Source organism: Eleginops maclovinus, chromosome 1, assembly GCF_036324505.1.
Source record: "Eleginops maclovinus isolate JMC-PN-2008 ecotype Puerto Natales chromosome 1, JC_Emac_rtc_rv5, whole genome shotgun sequence".
NCBI classification, from domain to species: domain Eukaryota; kingdom Metazoa; phylum Chordata; class Actinopteri; order Perciformes; family Eleginopidae; genus Eleginops; species Eleginops maclovinus.
Genome location: NC_086349.1, coordinates 9,723,344 through 9,743,536, shown reverse-complemented (window position 1 = coordinate 9,743,536; position 20,193 = coordinate 9,723,344). Strand labels below are relative to the sequence as shown.

The 20,193-nt window shown below is 39.4% G+C and overlaps 1 protein-coding gene across 2 annotated transcripts in view; it reads right to left on the bottom strand.

Moving 5' to 3' along the window:
- The window catches only part of LOC134862852 (helicase ARIP4-like), a 71,815-nt gene extending 52,723 nt beyond the window's left edge, over nucleotides 1-19,092 (bottom strand). Inside the window, exon 1 of one of the 2 annotated variants that reach the window (XM_063880953.1) lies at nucleotides 18,923-19,092. The gene's annotated coding sequence lies outside the window, so the exon portion shown is untranslated. Of the gene's footprint in view, nucleotides 1-18,769; nucleotides 18,785-18,922 lie in introns of those variants that run through there. The other variant, XM_063880960.1, reaches the window with a different exon arrangement.
- Between the last annotated feature and the right edge of the window lie 1,101 nt (nucleotides 19,093-20,193).

Below are 20,193 nucleotides of genomic sequence, written 5' to 3'. Positions count from 1 at the left end.
GATGAATAGATGAACAGGTACAGGTGTAAACACAGAGACACTGATTTAATTCAATTAAGTGTATTGTTATTAGTTCCTTTTCATCTTCATTCTCCAGTTGAAGCTTTTTTCTCAAAGTATAGTATAGAGTCATTTGCCTACCTGAAACAGCACAAAATAAAAAAAGTGCACTTAAATATAATAAAATAACCAATATATTGTGTATCACAATCCTTGTGTGTATTGGCTATGTATTTTATTCTGATGTAAAAATTCGGCAAAATGTAAAGTAGAAAATAGACAAAGTTTGGAGAACATCTTTCTTTAGATGACTTAGGGTATTAAAATCTGTTTAGAAAGCTTAAAGCTACACTGTTTTTCATTTAGTTTAAGACACTGTATCCACTTAATTATTCCCCTGAATTACATTAAAGCAAGTAAACTTGTCACAATAGAGGCACAAAAACAAATATGAACCTGAATAAGCACATAATATGTCCTCTTTAATTACAACAACAAAAACAAAGTATTTAAGTCTTTTCTGTATTTGTATAATTTGTGTTTTGGCTAGCAGACATAAAATACATTACATTATTATGTTTCTCTCCTGCATCAAAAACACCACCTCCAAGGTTTTTGAATTACTAAAAGGCAGGACAGGAGCATATAGCAGGTTCTTTGTGAGAGACGTATCAAAGATCATGACCTGTGGATGAAACACAGAGCGGCACATGGACAGGAGAAAAATAAACCACAGAGAGAGGCACAATGAGAGAGCTCTCAAGACTCTGTGATGCTTTTAAAGCTCCATCTATCAGTGGCAGGGAAATTTCCCTGGCATTACCCACATGATTTTCTCCGTGACAGAGTGAACCAACCATAAGCTGAGACCACAGACTGCTGCTGTGCCCTTCATTATCGGCTACGAAGCGGCACAAGCAACGTTGTGTTACAATGATAACACAAAGCTATCTTTACCAATGTCATAACTCACAGCAGTATTAAAGAAACCTTGACAATAGCAATTTAGAAAACAAAGACGTTCTCCAGGCAAACGACACAAATATATAAATCACATGAATTCACCCAGGCCTCTGAGTTATTATGAAACATTACCTTGGCCTATATCTCCCGCCATAAACAAGAATTATTGCTTTTGTCTTCTTGCTTTATTCAAAACACAGGCTTTGAATAATATTATATAATATTAATTCACTCCGGTGCAGATGAGCCCAGACAGACACGATCACAGCCCGGTTTACCCTTGATCTCCTGCCAGCTCACCTTGCATAACGTTACACAGCCGATTACACAACAGGTGACACCAGCCCAGTTGACCAATTGGCCTCAGATTGACAATTTCAAAAGCCTCATAAATCCAGCAAAGCCAGACTTTGAACCTCAAAACCTATTTAATGGAATTCGTTTCGATTTTGTAACTCGGGACGGCATTGTGCTAGTGGAATTCTGTAGTGGCAGTGTAATCATCATGCTCTCTTTAAGTCTCATTTTATTCCTCTTATGTTGAAGGGAGTGAAATGAAATTGTAGTTCGTTTTCCTGCACAACCTCCTCAAATCAGCTCAAGGACGTGTGGAGGACACGCAGTGGATATCACTGCTGCAGCACGGATCCTCGTCAAGGCAACATAGTTCCAAGTTAATGAAAGAAAACCCCTCGTGTCAAAAGAAACCAATACTTAGAGTTAAAGAAAGGAAATGAAACAGGGTTCAGCTTCTACATCCTACATAACCTCCTCCCAAGGACTACTTTTATTTGTGATGTCACTATTCTGTATTCTCAAATATGAACTTATATGCTTATATAATGAACTAGCAAAACTGTTTTTTTTTCGAGGCTGCACTCGTTATTGAGATGACTTCAAATGGTGGTATGAACCCTAAAACCATTATAACTAATCGCCAATGCATTCTTCACAAAGGTCGGAGAACCGGCGAGTACTCAAGCACATCATATCAAAAAAGAGCTGACAAATGTTTTCTATTTTTACCAATTTTAAAAGACCCTAAAATTCAGGGGACTTTAGCTACGGTCGAACAGCACAGCGAAAAAACAAATATTTTCCTGTCTTACAGCAGATTTGCATCTTGCCATCACGTCAAGTTCAACTTTGGTGTACTTTTACGCAAATATTACTTTGTTGGAAACTGCGTTTTTGTTGTTGGAAACAGCGCTCCCTGAACAGTCTAGCAGCCATTGATGGAAACGTTGTTGTCAGATATATATCCTGGTGTAGTCACGTAAATCACTTTCAACTATACCACAGATATTGAGTCTGACTCCTAATTAACGACGTTAGCCGATGATCTTACGTTGCACATGATGAAAGGGGGGAGACAAAACACATATCTCCGTTTCTCTGTACCTAAATTTCCCCCTGGGATTATAAATGTTTTTTGATTGATTTATTAACTGATTCTTAAAAGTGAAAGAAAGCATTCATATTCAATGGCACAAACTGAAAATTCCAGCTGAGACAAAATCATTTGAATTTGAAGAGAAAATGTACATGATGTAATTAAAATGTTGGTTGGTTCCTTAAGTAAACCCACAAGCATGAGAAAGTCCAACACCTTTATCACATCATCAGCCACAGAACACAGTGCACTACAGTTTACTGGGAACAGGAACATGCAGTTCTTGGCTCAGTGAAATTCTTGTGTAACATTACATGCCAGGGAAGAGTGGGCTGCAGATTTAACTGGGAGGCCCTAAGTGTGCCTTTCTCTTGTGACACTTGTGTTACTGTTTGAGCATATACTGTATGTGTAAGATTACCATTCAAAGTCAGAGGCACCATCTTAGTTCTGACATGGAAAAACTCTCTTCACAAGGCTAAAAAAAAGTAGATTGTACTTTAGCAATAAATGAGTCTTGAACTATGCTCACAATAACATTAAAATGCATGGTGTACTTTTCGCTGTTCCCGGTGAATGCCCATATGTTTTGAAAAAAAAGGTATTGTAAGAAAGAAACAGACGCAAAGAAATTGTCTTGGCAGTAACCCGACTTGACTTATACATTGTGACACGTTGGTCAAATGACCCTCCTCCAGACATGCTGCACAGCTTGTTATGAGCTTACACAAAATCAAAGTCACTGGCTCATCGCTATCAGGCCTTATGTATCGTTAGATACCAAAGGAAGGTGAGGCCTTTACCATGTAAAATGTCAGTTACATAAAAATATAAACATATGTTTTCTACTCGGCAGCACTACGTTGGTCCAGCAGGTCAGACAGCCCATTTGAACTATACCTGCCTTGTGACACATCAACACTTAAAATGCAACAACTTTGTGAAGGATGTCCAATGAGCATTGTAGCACCCTACACGTTTTACTAAGGATTCTTTTCAACCAGGGGTGGTAGATCATCCATCACCTAGTACAGCTGCAACGATTCGTCAACTCATCCAATAGTCAATCGACAAATATGTTATTTTACTCTTTTAAGTAATTATTAATGTACAAATCCTTTGAAATACAGACATTTTATGCTGTTCTCTGTTTTATATCACATTAAAGTGAATATCTTTGGGTTTTGGACTGACCAAACCAGACCGTTAAAAGCCACCACCTTGCAAGTTGGGCAGACATTCTTCACTATTTTCTGAGATTTTATAGAGCAAATGATCAATCGGGTCAGTTCCAGCACTTCATGGGAGCACAAGTGTGACATTAAATGACATTTATTCAACATTATTTCAGCCATTTCAATTCACAATCAGGTTAATGATAAGTTTGAAAAAATAGTTTATTCGTCAAACGTGTTTTAATATGACTTTTTTCCCAGGGAGAGCTATTGCATTTATTTGCACTTTGTAATTGCCTCTTGTAGCTGTCATTGTTACTAGTGGAGTCCACATTACTAGAATGCACATTAAATTGCCTACGCATGCAAAAGCGATACTCATAGACAACAGGCATACTTGATGTGATGAAGAAAAGCAAAGCTGGTGCATCACGCAAACATTTAGTCACAAGTTTAATATCACTGTCTGATCACATTGTTGTCTGTCTGTGTAACGCAAAAAACTACCACAGAGGAAGAGCCATAACAATGTTGATACTTTAAATGATATATAAACAGAGAAATGTCTTAATTTGTGTTAAAGCAGCTTCCAAGAACTCTTTTGAAATGACTCACACACAAAGACTTGAACCCTTAATAAGAAGATCAGAAACCATCGACGCCCTACATTGCCTCACCTTACAAAACCTCACCTGGAGGCATTCCAAGGACATCTCATCAGCTTCCATTGCATTGTGGGAGTGCAGCATTGCCAGCGAGGATGAGAAGCCATTTAAATTCAGTGAATATAGAGGCGGGATGCTGATGAGGGCAAAATATAAAAAGCCCAGAGAGAGGAATAAAAATAAAGAGAGGGAGGCATGAAGGATGATGGGGGAGATGGACATAGACAGGATGATGAGGGAGGGGGGGTAGGGGGATGTTAAGAGGCAGGGGAGCATTCTGGTGTCCTAAAAACACTCCATGATAAAAAGGGAGGAGGGGGTGAGACAACCTACATTTCTCTGGTTAGAAAATAGGACAGGCCTGTAGCCTGAACCAGCAGGAGGTCACATACATGAGGAGACCCCCCCCCCCCTACCCTCACAGAGATAATCCATTGCTGTGAATATCTCAGGGTACATGGACACTAAAGCTGCTGTAAAACACCCCGATGTCTTTTGATTAGCATTTCAGGTAATAAACAACAAATTGTTTTGTTATTAAAGTGCAACCGTCAATAATGTAATCACATAAATAACCTAGAAATGGCAAAGCAGGTTTTTCAATTTTTTTCAATATTTGTGTCGAGCACTGACAAATATATATATATTTTAATTCAGGTAAATCCATGTGACAATATATATTTTTATCTAGGGATGCAAATATTGTAGTTTTTAATAATTGCATTTTTTACATTTATCTTTTTTTCTTGATTTACATCATTAGTTACTCTGCCGTCGACTGATTACATTTTTGCTTTATCAAACATCTTAATAAAAAGAGGAGAGATGATTTGAATATGCAGAACATTTTTACATTTCAGTATCTTCAACCAGAGTTTCAGCTATTTCTATACTGTTAAATAAGCAAAATGATGAAATTGATAATACAAACTGCTACAGATTCATTGTCTGTTTATCTCCTGACGGTTAAATGAAAGCCTGATCTGAATGTGAATTTCGATATTTGTCAGAACTTTCAATAAATATGTAATACATCCCCTTTAATAGAACATACATCTGTTATTACCCAAACATGTTTACCTGTATTTGAGTTGTTTTGCAGTTTTAGTTTGTTAGGATACTACTTTATGAGAAGGTAATCAGAGAAGATAAAACTTTCTATGGTGTGATTTTTTTTAACTGCATCCTGATCCTGGAGTAAGACAGGTCCCAGCACATCCTGGGATTTGTAGTCAAACATCAGACAAACAAAATCAAAAACTGTATATTCAGTTCTGATAAGTGATGCTTTTGATATTCGTTTCCTCCGCACACCAGAAGTGGAGCTTATATATTTATCGTTCCTGCATGGCCAGTATGTTGCAGGTTGTGAAACTACACTCAAATCAGAAATTGTCTAATTGTACATAAAGGCAACAGCTGCAATGTTGTTTTTTTTCCAGCATCCAACCATAAAGAATTACTAGCCCAAGGGAAAAGTCTTGACTTATTATGAAGTATCAGTCAGTCATGTGCCTTCAATGTGATAAAAGTTTGGTCTAAAAAATGATTACAAAATGAACAAGGCAATTAAGGTCATTGTCATTCATGTGATTTTAAAGTTTAAAGAGGCCCTATAATGCTTTTGGGGGTTTTTCCCTTTCCTGTAGTTTGTAATATAGGTTTTTTGTGAAAGGATTTCTGGATGCAAAAAGCAACAAAACCCAAGATTTCCCTTTTAGATATTTAGCTCACACTTGCAATTGTCACCATCACAAGCCTCTAAGATTAAAATGTTCCCGGGGGAATTTCTGTGTGTTATTTTTCCTTCTATTAAGCACATTATCACAACTGATCTTCTGGTACGTTGTGATTCTATGTGGTGAACATAAAGACTCTTTTTCACATCACGGGCCAAGTTCGGGATTTAAATAGCTAACACATGTGCACTCCTACAGCTAAGTATGAACTACTCAGGGTTTAATGTACGAAACACCTCACATATGCACCCACTTACATATACACCATGTAATTAAAGAGAGAGAGAGAGAGAGAGAGAGAGGACATAAAGAGTGATAAGTGAGGAAGAGGGGCAGTGAGAAGACAGCTGCTTGCATAAGCTGCCTTACATAAGATCTGGCTAATAATGCCACTCTGTAACACACACACACACACACACACACACACACACACACACACACACACACACACACACACACACACACACACACACACACACACACACACACACACACACACACACACACACACACACACACACACACACACACACACACACACACACACCCCCCCCCCCCCCCCCCCACACACACTTCGTTTCCATACATGTCCTCACTTTTCTTACAAAGTCAGCAGCAAAGAACATTGTGTACCAGGGCTCCATTATAAACCCAAGCTCAGTGGGGTTTATACTGGGGGAGGAGATACAAAGTAAGAGAGAGTTAGAAGGGGATGGGCAAAGAATGGCCAAAAAAATAAAAAATAAACATTGAGTCAAAGTCAGATTTGGCGCAATCTTTCCAAATCCAAAAGATGCTGATTTCAGGTCAAATTAATATCAGATTTGCTTCAAGTTCAGGGCTGTTTGGAAAAGAAATAAAAAGACTGAACGTTGGCTTAGGTTCACAATTTAATTCAAGTGGACCGATCACATCTGATGCCTAATGCCATACCTTACCTTCACATCAAAAACCACTGTTGATCGTGCCAATACAAGACATGTTTTTTTTGTTTAAAACCACTAACAGCAGCTCAGTCTTCTCCCCTGATAAACAGCCAGATGATGCACTGCGCCGGTTCTCCAAGCGCAGGCTTTTTGCAAGATTTATAACGCTTGGGTTTGTGGCTCTGAAAAAGTATATTGTATAACACCTTGCTTTTATATTGGAATGGCTTAGAGAAGTAGAAAATCTGCACCACATTCCCTCGCTTGTGTAACAGAATTACACAATACTGAAGGCTGGTGGGGGGGGGGGGGGGGGGGGGGGGGGGGGGGGTGCAGGAGGAGGTTTACCAATCAAAGGCAGGTTATTTTCATTCAGAGGCAACATCACAAACACATATACTGGTCAAATACACACAGTGGTGCTTTGAAAGAAAGGAATGTATTTCTGATTAGAACTTGGTGGAGATCTTTTCAAACCCCCCCCCCCCCCCTCTCTCTTTGCTGACATCAACAAATGACCTAAATGCCAGGATGAAAGATGATTTATTTTACCAATAGCGTTTATAAGCAGCATTTCTTTCAATTATTGCCTATAATAAAATATTAAATATCGGAATGGCATAGTATGGGAGTAGGTTCAAATAAAGTGTCCAAAATTCATAATAACAATCTTTATACTACTTGTTAATACTACAATGTTTAAGCAGTTTTTAGGATTTTATTTTCTAATGCTTCTCTTTTGGCGCTATATTATGTGGTTCAAGTCCTTTTTACTGTAGATACATCGAAACAAGACGTTTCAGAGTTCATCTCAACTCAGTGTTGCAGCTGCAGCCTTCTGATTCCAATTTGGGCCTGACAGCACACCAGGCTTGGCATTTCGTCATTTTAGGGGCAAAGCCATTTGGCCTTTTGTGTCACACATTTTTTTAGGGCACAAAGGTCACATGCAAGGGCACAAAGGCCATTTAGGGAAAAATTAGGATTTGGAGCTTACAAATAAACAACTTAACTTTCTGATAGTAGTTTTTCATTCAATGTGTGCGGCAAAAAACAAAGTGGAGCAAAGCGCTCGCAGCCCCCCTGAAACATCATCTCATAAGTCAGAGCTGATTGGCTGTAGGTGTGTGTGTGAAAAGTGTAGTTATGAAGAGGAGACGAGAGGGCTTAGACTACATCACCAGCAGTAAATAATACAAACAGAACATGAAAGAAGTTGACCATCTCCTGGAGCTTTGGTGAGCGGAAGTATAGTTTATGTATCGATGGATCGATTGCTATTGTAACCACGGTGACTAGTGTCTGTGTTTTCCTACAGTCTGATGTTGTTCATGCTGAGGCATCACGGTTGTTGTTATTGTTAAGTTTTGCTTTGTGATAGCGCTCTTTACTCCATGTATTAAGGTACAAAAAGCCTTTTTATATCTAAGTTGTTCGTGCCCCACCAGTTTTGTACATATAAAAACGCCACTGGGTGAGGGGAAGGGAGGTTCCTAGAGAGAGAGAGATGGGGGAATGCTATGGGAGAGCTAACAGTATATGTGTGTGTGTGATAATTAATGTTCTTCTTTGTTGTTTTGGCGTGGTTACGGACGACAGTAACCTGTCTCAGAAGTGAATAAACTCACGTACAAAAAGAGACACGAGGCCTCCTTGTATTCTTATAGCGAGACGCTGCAATGATGATTGAATGATGCGAAGTATGACACGGGAGGTGCGTGCAACCAATCCAAGCTACAAGCACTAATGCAGTTCAGCGCCCAGACCACCGCTCTGACATTTTTAAAGCAACTTCGAGATTTTAACAGTAACAGAGCACAATGCCCATGGTGGCCGTAGGACGTACAATTATTTTCGGGGCATCACGGCCAGACCGAGGGGCAATGAAGGCCATGGCCGTCATGGCCGCCGTGAAATTCCCACCCTGCCGCACACACAAGCCTTATTCCGAATTCTGTCTTTGAACCTGTAAATACCTACAACTCGTACACAGGTTTATTCAGGATTAGCCTGCATTTAAAACGTTGGCCTAGAGGTCTCACACAAAGTAGTGACCTGGATCAGTGAACTGTCTCTCTTCAGAGGATATTTTTAAACCCTTGGGTCAATCTCACCTGGGTGTCATTTCTAATCCCCGCCCACCTTGCCTCTGAGCACAGTTAAACAATAGAAAAGAGGAAGAAACAAAAACAAAACCTCACCTATGAATATTCACATCTCTTGTTGTGGGTTTTTTAGAAGCCAGACAGTGAAGACATCTATTAAGTTATTCTAAATTTGTATTGACAATTAAAAATTGAACTATGTTAATTGTGTTTCTGATGTCAGCATAGCTCCAAATAAAGAGAATCAGCATCTAAAAAAGCAGGAGCTCACACATTTATCATTTTCTCCTGAGTTTATGCAGTGCTTTATGCTGTGAGGTGTCTAGGGGGATGTGGGAGGGATCAGTGTAGTCCAGCCAATCAGTGAGAGTGTAGAGGGTTCATTGGGTTTGTTTAGGGTTCACATAGGGACACGGGAGGACAAGGATCCCTCTGCTTAACCTATAGAATCCATAGTAGGATGGGCTTATTCTGGCAGCAGTCAAAACACAACAGCTGAAAAAAATATGTGTTCGAGACATCAGAATAAAGAGAAGACACTGAAGAATTAATTAAAAAGCAGAGATACAATTAATGAAAAAAAGAAGTTTGTCTCGTTGTGACATGTAAGGATAAAAGCTACACAGATCAATTATATGTTTTATTCTGGTCACTAGGCATCATTTCTCTTGGGACAGTTCCGGTGCAGGCGCCACTCTCAGGACACCTCCACTCTCAGTATAGGAAGTGACAAACAAGTTTTTTTTCCCCGCCCCCCCTGAACGACTTGTCTGAAGGAAGTTTTTTCGCCCAGACCAGTTCCAGGGACGGTTCCGGCTAGAGCCTGATTAAGCTCTGGTTCTTCTTCTGATTTTCCCACCCTTCTCTGCCAGCATCTATCTCTTCCCTCAGGTGTAGCAGACACGCCAAACATCTTTAAGGGAATGTGATCCAACAGGGAAAACAATGTGGAGTAGAATACAAAAAGATATTGATTGATCAAAAGTTGTGAGAAACTGCAGATAAGTAAAAGGTGTTGTTTTACACCTGAGCTTAAATGATCATCAGCCAAAAGAATCATTTTAATCATTCAAATTCCCTCGCTAGAGACTCTTTACAGATTTGTACATAGTTTTGCAATGATTCTTCAATTAGTGTACAAACAGAGAGACTTCAATTAAAGATGTAATTTAAGTTAAGTATTACTTAAGTATTAACAAATACTAAACAGACTTCACAAAGAATTTCAAATTGTAGGAAATGCAGCTTTTTTGTCTGGTTATATAATATTGAGCTTGAATAGTAAAAATAAAATTACACATTGTCCTTTTCAACCATAGATTACATTTAACTAATAATATTTAAATATGATATAGGAAAAAGTCTTGACTTCATTTGACAACTCAAAACTATTAGCTCTCTTATCACTGAAATGTTGTTTTGAGTATCTGCGCTGACCCCTTCTGACCTCTGAGTTTAATCATTAATGGGATCAAAACAAAGTTTGCAGAGTTAAAGAACTACGAGTCAGCGATTATCTGAGCTACTCGAGTGAATGAGAGTGGGAAGAGAAAAATATTTTTGCCGTGCTTTTGCTTATACCTTAATGTGGCAACACATGCAGACGCCACAGCTGTGTGTCTGGGCTGTAGCATTTAAGCTGCCTGCGGTAATTATTACAGATGGAAACTGCAGAGCTGTGGTGCAGCTGCTGCACCCGAAGAACGTCTGGGGACAGACAGTGGCTCGGATTTGTTACAGCTCCAAACAAATGAATGAGTTCACAATTGCTATTACATCATTTTCAACGTGGAAAAATTCATGGAAGTTTCCATATCGAGCAGCAACAACACAAACAGATACAGGCCTGTCTCGGAACAACTATAAAAAAACACATGTTGATATTTAAACTGGGATAACTGTGACTGAGCAGACTTTACTCACTGACAAATGGATCAAACAAGATTAGCATCCATACAAACACAGTGCTGTAATGGGACACAGAGATGAAGATAAACACGATGACAGACGAGCACGAGGTGTAGCCATGGATTCTGGTCAACAAATGACTAATGTCAACAAGAACAGGTGCTTCTACACAGGCCCGCACACTAATAGAGAAATACCCACATATTAAAAGAGAGCCTGGCTTATGGGGGTGGGGGAGGGCTGATCAACAAATAAAAAAATTAACACTAACAGCGGCTGTAAAGAACACACACATTCACACAGTTATGTAACCTTCACACGGACAGAGTCGCTCTATAGTTACACATGCTCCTAAAGACTAACACAATGACACATCTACACACAAATGCCCTCTATGTACTCTGGAGGACCATCTCCGACTTAGGTTTCAAAGTTTCAAGGTTTTATTGGTCATATGCACAGCATATACAACGTATATGTTGGCAATGAAAATCTTATATCCCATGCTCCTCCAACAACTCAACATACATGGTGCAAATAAGATAAATAAAATAGTGCAAAAAGAGAGAAGAATATTTACAATAACAACAATAAAGATTTGGGGATGTGAAATATATACATATAGTATGTCGAATACATTGAAAGTATTTAAATACTTTACACTGTTGAATGAGGAGGTATGGACAGATGCATATATTATGTATAACAGATGTATATGGCAGATATGTATAATATATAGATATGTGTACTATAACCAGATATGTATGGCAGATGTGTATAATATATATGTGTACTATAAACAGATGTGAGTAGACATTCACAGAGCTCAGGAGTTCAGCAGTCTTATAGCCTGTGGTATAAAACTGTCTCTGAGTCTGGTGGTCTTGGTCCGGATGCTGCGGTACCGTCTGCCAGACGGCAGCAGACAGAACAGATTGTTGCTGGGGTGATGGGGGTCCTTTAATATCATACCGGCCTTCTTCCTTCTTACCGGCCATGGTCCTCCATGGATGGCAGCTCCGTCCTGGTGATGTGCTGAGCAGTTTTCACCACCCTCTGTAGAGTCTTACAGTTGAGGGCGGTGCAACTGCCATACCAGGCGGTGATGCAGCCAGTCAGGATACTCTCGATGGTGCACCTATAGAAGTTGCAGAGTATCCTGGAGTCCATGTTGAACTTCCGCAGCCTGCGGAGGAAGAAGAGCCGCTGTCGAGCCGTCTTGGATATGACCCTGGTGTGATGTGTCCATGTCAGGTCCTCACTGATGTTTACCCCGAGGAACCTGAAGCTGCTGACTCTCTCCACAGGAGTCCCATCAATGGTGATGGGTGTGTGTGCCTCTCTCTGCCTCTTCCTGTAGTCCACAATCAGCTCCTTTGTTTTGCTGACGTTGAGATGGAGGTTGTTGTCCTGGCACCAAGATGTCAGGGCTCTGACCTCCTCTCTGTACGCCGTCTCTTCGCCGTCTGTGATCAGGCCGGTGACGGTCGTGTCGTCAGCAAACTTGATGATGGTGTTGGAGCTGTGTGTGGCCACGCAGTCGTGCGTGACAGTATTAATTAATGCCACTTAATGCAGTTAATGCAGAACCTTGCAATGGGTGAACCCTTGATCTGCGTTCAAAATATATCGGTTTATTGTCGATCCCAAAAAATAAAAATAAAAATATTTCGATCATCAAGTAATTGTAAATGCCAAAAGAATTCTGGTTTCAGCAGCTAACATGTTCGGATTTTCTGCTTTTGTTGTATTAATGAGAATATATAAACTCTAAAGATTTTTTACTGTTGACATTTACCATGGCTTAGGGCACATTAAATTCCTTTTTAAAGAGAAATCAGGAAAATTAGCAACACAAAAATAGGAAAAAATCATTACTTTGCTTCAAACTTCAACAAAGTATTTGAAGCAATTTAATTGGCACAACTGGCTGGATGGTGTCCATAGCAACTAAGGCTCATGGGTTGTATTGACAGCCATTAGTAGTACCAAACTGAAGGATTGAGACATGATTGTCAGATAATTAAAAGTGATGGACAAAATATGAACCTAAAGTACATTATACAATGATACAGGAGACTTGTGGGTTTCTATTTCTACTTGTGGGGAAGAATTTAGAGTAATAAAATATACAGCCTCCCATGTTTCATCTTTATCAGCCTTCAAAAATATATTTAGACAAGAGCCAACAGGTTCTGAAGACCCAGAGAAAGACACGCAGTCCCTCTTCTTAGGGAGAACTAGCACTAAAAAATCAAACAAATCCCAACAGGCCATCAATAAAGGCCTCCTCACTCTGAGAACAAAATGACGAGAGGCACATCTCGAGACATTAAAGCATTAAAGGTTTAGAGATTATGTGCAGCATGAAGCCTTGAAAGGAGAGTATCAGCAGTATGGACTTTGCATAACTCCAACTTGCTGCAATTCTTTGTTTAAGAGCAAAAAAGGCAACCATAAGCATTCATTTAGTGTATAAAAACTAACAGCTTCAACCACTTTAACTAAAAATAAAATATAGAAACAGCTGCGTTGATGCTGAAAACCTGTGCAAGCCTTCGACATTTTTGGACATCTTAAATTGAGGAATCGATAAAGAATCGGACCACTAGGCACTACTAATGAAAGCTTTTTTTTGGTTGGAGGGATGACGTATCTTTGCAGGCCGACCCGGAAGTAAGCTGCGCATAGGTTCCCTCGATAAAAATGCAATGCGACCTCTCCATAGGATTTTGGAATATTGTAAAAAATAAGATCTGTGGAAAACGAACCTGTTTGATAAATGCACGTTTTGTTCAGCCGGATAATCTCCACATGTCTACCCTACTTTTATAATTTTCAAATCATAAATCTAATCGCCAGAAGCAAAATGATAACGTTATGCTGTAAACAAACTACAGACGACTACAGCAGGGTCGCATGGCCCTGCTGTAGTCACTTCTGGGTTTTAGGACTCGTTCCTGCACCACATTATTCCATGCACTACCGTAGAACCTCCACAAGGTTAATGTTCACCTGTACAATATAATGTTGTTGTTGTTGTTGTTAAATCCTCGTCACAGAGCTGATTCCATTTTCATTTTCAGAGGCGTAATAAACAGAGCAAATGTCAGAGTTAAGACGGTTTGTCAGGAACATGGATTCGTTCTGTGACCTTTCCTGTTGTAAGGCTGTTCCTCTGGTAACTAAGCCTCCCTGCTGCTGTGCTGGCTTACATCGCTTTACCCAACTTTACCTTCATTGATTAACGTTTCATAAACCACAGACATGAAGGAAAGCCTATGAGAGACATATCCATCTAACTCCAGTGTAAGAAAGGATGTAAAAAGACAAGTATAACGCCGAGCATGTTCCACGCGTTAAGGCAGACAGCAGCTCATTGCTTTATTAATTCTTTATCTCTTATAGTATGCTCATTTAAGTTTGTGGGAAATGTATTTTCTCCTGGGTTATGTCTGTTTTTTAGTTATCGTGAATGTGTTTTTCATACAAATCAGGTTAGGGAGGATGTCCTGGATGGTTCACTTTGACAATTTTTTATAAAGGCTACATGAGCAAGGTATCTTACATTACAGCTTGAATTACTTGACGGAAAACTAGATAATCAGGGTTTGGTCAAAACTGTGTAATAGGGCGTTGCTCCCTCTTACATTCACTGTGCGCCCTCATACCAAAATCTAGTTTTACCCCGTAACATTTTAAAATGATGCCAGAAAACATTATTAATCTGTTCGTCAAAAATGGTGTAATTACTCCAAAAATGTCAAAAGGCATAGACAGTTTTGTTTTAAGGGAGCTCTGAACAAATTGAGGATCGATGTCCGATCGGTCTGCCGGTGGACAAGTGTGGGCGGGCTGTAATTTTGTCTGGAAATGACGTTTCCAAAACAAAACAAAAAAACCCTTGCATACTTGTTTTATGCCAAACCAATAACTTTGACTAAACCATACCACATAGTTTTGTTTTAATAATCGAAGCTGGCAACATAAAACTTTTATCATAATCTGAAATGATGAAACATAATTGGGAACAGTTTTGTCGTATGATTTATAGGACAGGGTTGGATAGTTTCACGACTTTGACAAAAACCAGTGAGACAGGAAATCCATCTTTTCCAAAAGTTCTCACCACTTTGGATGAGAGAGGTGGACTAGAAATAGCAGACTGTCCCTAGTACACATTCCTCCCTGATTAAAGATTTAAAAGTTATAGTAAGTGAACGCGTGGAAGTATTAGTAGGTCAGACACAGTGGTCCATCCACTCCCTCCATGAATGACTAAAACATGAGGAGCAGTGGAGGTCTGAGAGTCTCTGCGACCTACATCCCCCTCTCCCTTTCTGCCTCAGAGAATTAAACTCTCAGGCCATAAGGAGGGAAAAACTTTAACTAAATCTCGACTTTAATCTACATTCCCCCGCTGTGATGTTTCAACTTCTCTGAAATGTTAGCAGTGGAGGTCAGTCAGGCCGCTCCACCCAGCTTCACTCGCCCTCCAACTGTTTTACAAGCAGAGGAGGTCAGCCGACACAGGGCTGCCGTCCCTCCCCTGCTGTTTCATGGTTTAAGGTCAGGGAGACCCACACTGCCTCCCGTCCTCACTACAGAATAGCTTACAGACAGTTGTACGCATTGGTTTCTATTTAAAAGGTAATCACATTTATATATTTTTTTGCTTGAGAGACAACACGTTGTGCACTCTTTGTATTTTCTTCCAATGTAACATTAGAAAGGTCTTGGTTAATCTTGTGTACAGGAATTTGTAAAATAATCCATCTTTCAAATTTTAAAATGCAGCTTACCCCAAGGCAAATCCTTCAATATTTGCCCTGGTTTGTTTCAAATCTCTATTTTCCTAGTTCCAAACAAGACTTTGCATTTCCAACACAGGGCTAATCGGTTCTTTACAATTCTGCTCAGTGAAACATTTTTCAAATTCAAATTTTTGTTTGCAAAAATGCACACAACAAAAAATCCCATTGTGACTGAATAAGAAGGGAGTTAAAACCAACCACTTTTAAAAAAATATATGAAATAACCAACTGCCAAATATTTTGTATGTCCTATGTTCCATCCATATTCACGGTCTCTTTTATTGATTGTAACTAAAACTTATTTGAAATATAAATAATATTGAAAATACCAATGTATTTGTTCCATTGGGAGTTGTGCTGTGTTCCCACCACTTGTTCAAACACGGACAAAAGTTGGCTGTTATAAGCATTTCCCTACATGATCGTGCTGATCAACCAAAGACAAATTATTCTCTCCCTCTCCCATTTGAAGTAAATTACTTCAGAACTATCATGTATTTGCTTGAATGGGAAACATCTCTTTACTTACTAGTAGTTGTAACCCTTGTCTATCACACTGCAGGTCTGATTGGCATTTCCAACCATGCTGTCAAGCTTTGCACACTGATTTCCCCCCACTTTCATAGACAACCACATTAAATCAGGTCATCCATTAACGTACATAACCGTCAAGGAGATCACCCGTAGCCGCCCGCTTCACTCCGTCACTCCTGTGATGTTGTGTGCGCTCTGTTCCTGCACTCAGCCCCCCCTCTGAGCTCGGTAGCAGGAACAGGCTGAGGCAATGATGACAGGATGAAATGGAGAGGGCCACAGTAGATCATCCTTTTAAAATGAAACTGAAAATATGTGTCTAAACAGGACCAAAACCAAACACCTTGACCGCTGTTCAAGCCTGCAACAAGTCGAGAACATTATCATTTTCTTTGACATTCTTATCTAAATGCTAGCTTTAGAATGCCAAGAGTGCAAAGCATCCATTCCAGATGGTCTGATACAAGCAAACCTGTACTGTGATCTTCTCACCACCATGAGTCCATAAAAAATAAATACTGGAACTTCAGGTTACAGACTAACCTTCACTAAAGAAAACACACAAACAAACAAACCCTTCCCAATGACGACAGTAAACACACTTTATGCAATCTCTTTTTCACTAGGTTCAGTCTGAAAAAAAGTTTTGAACAGAGGAGACAGAAAGCGAGACGGTTTCATTAGCTAAGGTTGCATCTGGCTGAAGTGTTCCACTGGATACCTGATCCAAAGTCAGACTAAAAGAAAGTCTGACAGCGGAGGCAGACAGAAAAGCCGAAGAAACAGGCCATTAGAACATAATCTTCCTGCCACGGGTCGATCACCCTGATACACTATGTGACTTGGAACCAAAATGTCAGTGTTACAAAACTCACCCAGAAGGCAAGGCAAGTTTATTTATATAGCACCTTTCAACACAAGGCAATTCAAAGTGCTTTACAAACATGAAAGACATTAAGAGCGTTAACAAATAGTGCAGTATAAACACTTTATAAAAATGCATTTAAAAACAGTCCTTTAAAAGCAAAGATAATGAAATAAACACAACAGGTATAAAATACATGTACAGTTACAGTGCAGAATAAAAGTCACAGTGCGATGTTAGATCAGAACAGTTCAATTAAAAGCAGCGGCAAAAAGAAATGTTTTCAGCCTGGATTTAAAAGTAGTAAGAGTTGCAGCGGCCCTGCAGGGTTCTGGGAAGACAACAGTGAAAGCTGCAAAGTGTGATACATCTTTGCCAAATCAAAGCCAGTGATTCAAGTAAAAACACACCAATGTACTTTAAGGGGATTAAAGAACTCAACAACTAACTAAATGTTTTTGTTGTATATCTTTTAAAACCAAGCATACTTTCTGTCAGAAGCTGCCTTTTTGAATGTATATTCAACAGCCATACAGAGAGAAAGTGTACCCAACTACATTGCTACAGTTAAGGTGAAGTAGTGGGACGTTTAGGCTAGCAGGCAAACTGTTTCCAGCACTAGTTTACACTGACAAAAGATCAAGTTAACAGCATTTTCCTCCATCATTATGTATGTTTGATTGAAATTGAAAAGTAGACTGATTCTCTACACCTTTCATTTGAAAAGAAAGGAGACATAATCGTACAAATCTATACAAGTAGCCCCCAAAGTAACATCCATTGACCAAAATGAATTACAAATAGAAGACATGTGTTATATGTCTGAGTAAGTGTATTGTGCAGTATTTAAGGCTCATTGAAAGCTAGTTCATCCAGAAAGTGGTAAGTCAGCGCACACACACACACACACACACACACACACACACACACACACACACACACACACACACACACACACACACACACACACACACACACACACACACACACACACACACACACACACACACACACACACACACACACACACACACCTCTCTGTTGATTGTTTGATCACCTGTCTAAAGTTGTGGTGGTGACATTTCCCTCCTTTCAGTCAGTGTACACAGGAAACAGATTTAACTAACAGCGCTTTAAGTCATTGACCATCTTACGTCCTACTATTACTTGGCTAAACCCTAACCCTAACCTTTGCAAATATAACCAATTCTACTAATGAGCAGTGCTATATTTAGCAGGGAACCACCCTTTAGGCTCACTGTCTGATTTTTAACCTATGAACTGCAACCCCATGGGCTTTAAAAGACCTCCATAACTAAGAACTAAGATAAGACTTCAGGGGCTCAACCAAAAGATCCCAAATAATTTAAGTGATGATTGGAATGTATTTGATATTTAAAGCCTCAAGTTTACATAACTCTTTACATAAGCCAGATCCCTTTTTTTAGTTTGCCCTCATAGCCCTAGCCCTAGCAGACTGTTAGGTAACACGGCCACAATTAGGCTGTCGTTGCTGTTAGCCGGGCAGTCTAAGCCCGCAGATGTGTCTGTGAACCCGGTATGCTCTCCGTGTGCCCCGCTGCGTTTATATAGACCCCAGCAGGGTTAGAAAAGAAGAAAAAAAACAGCCGAAAAAGAAAGCAGCGTGCTCACATCTTTCACAACACGGAAGCAGAATGTACCAGCAATGCAGTCAGGAAGAAGCGGAGGAACACGAGTGCAGCGTGCTCTTCTATTGTCTGCGGCTAAATTGACGCCCCGCAAAATGAGAGAGAAAACTAAAAAACTGAAAGAAAAACATACAAGCGGACATTAAAAACCGGTGCGAGGCTCACCTTCCGTGTCTGCGCGGAGTCCCAACGCTCGTATTTGTGAAGTCGTAAATGAGATGCAGGGCAGGCTCAGTCGGTTCTACTCATTCATCAGTTTCTTGCTAAAAGAGGAGGGTCGGTGCTGTTGCTCCCTGCACGCGCTCTGCACAAAAAAGCCATTACGAAAGTTCCGGAAGTGCACGAGCATCCTAACTGTTCAGGGTTACAAAACCTGCGTACATAACAACAGTGCAACTCGGGGAATTATGTTTATTAATAAGATACTGTTTAGTATCCTACCACATTTGTATTATTATACATTTGTGCTGTTTAAAATGAGTAATGAATACTATACTGTTGGTTTTTTTTTACGGGCTTTTCAATATTTTGTGCATTACTCCTACTTTGTATTACTTGAATTATCTTGCGCCATTTTAGCCACTTTTTAGTCACTGGTGTTAGTTTTTCTTCTTATTCGCCTAACAATTATTACTCTCTTTTTGTATAGTTTTTCTTATATTGTTGTTGCTATTTTAGTTTAGTTACTTTTTTAATGAAATGTATGCTTTTATTGTTTTTGTAAGTATTATTACCTCTTGTACTTTTTATATACATTCCTACGTTTGTATTGTTGTTGTGTTGTTGTCAATCACTCATTAGGCCTTTGCTTAGGGTAACGTAAATGCTGGAAAGTATATAATTTCACCAATGTCTTGAGAATGAAAACAACAAAAGTGAGACTGATGTCAAACAAGGACAGTGATCCATCAAATGAGAAGGTTTCTAATCAATAAGTCAATAACAAAACACAGCTTTGTGTCTCAAGTGTTCTCAAATCTTAAACATGACTTTTTTAAATTTGACTCATTACCCAAACCAACTTCTAAAATAAAGGTGATCGAGAAGTTTGATAACTTTATCTAGCTACCACCTGATGCTGCAGTCAGACCTCTCTAATGGGAGACAATTATTGTCATAAACAGCTGTGACTAGCTACTCCTACTGGCTATATTCAATATCAGTGCACCGGACAGCTAGACAGAAAGCAAAGGCAATTTGACACAGTCCTTACTCAAAGAAATGAGTGAAAATTGGAATGAATGCAATATAATCTGTAAGGTCTATCAGGCAAAATCCACATTGAAAGTAACCGCTGTAATTATCAGTGAGCAAATTGTCTTTATCCTTGTGAAAATATTCAGTGGTGATTGTTTTAAAGAGATGGCAGTGTCTATGTTTCCCTTTGATTGCTCACATGAAACAAACCTGCATTGACCATGTTACATTAGTTATGA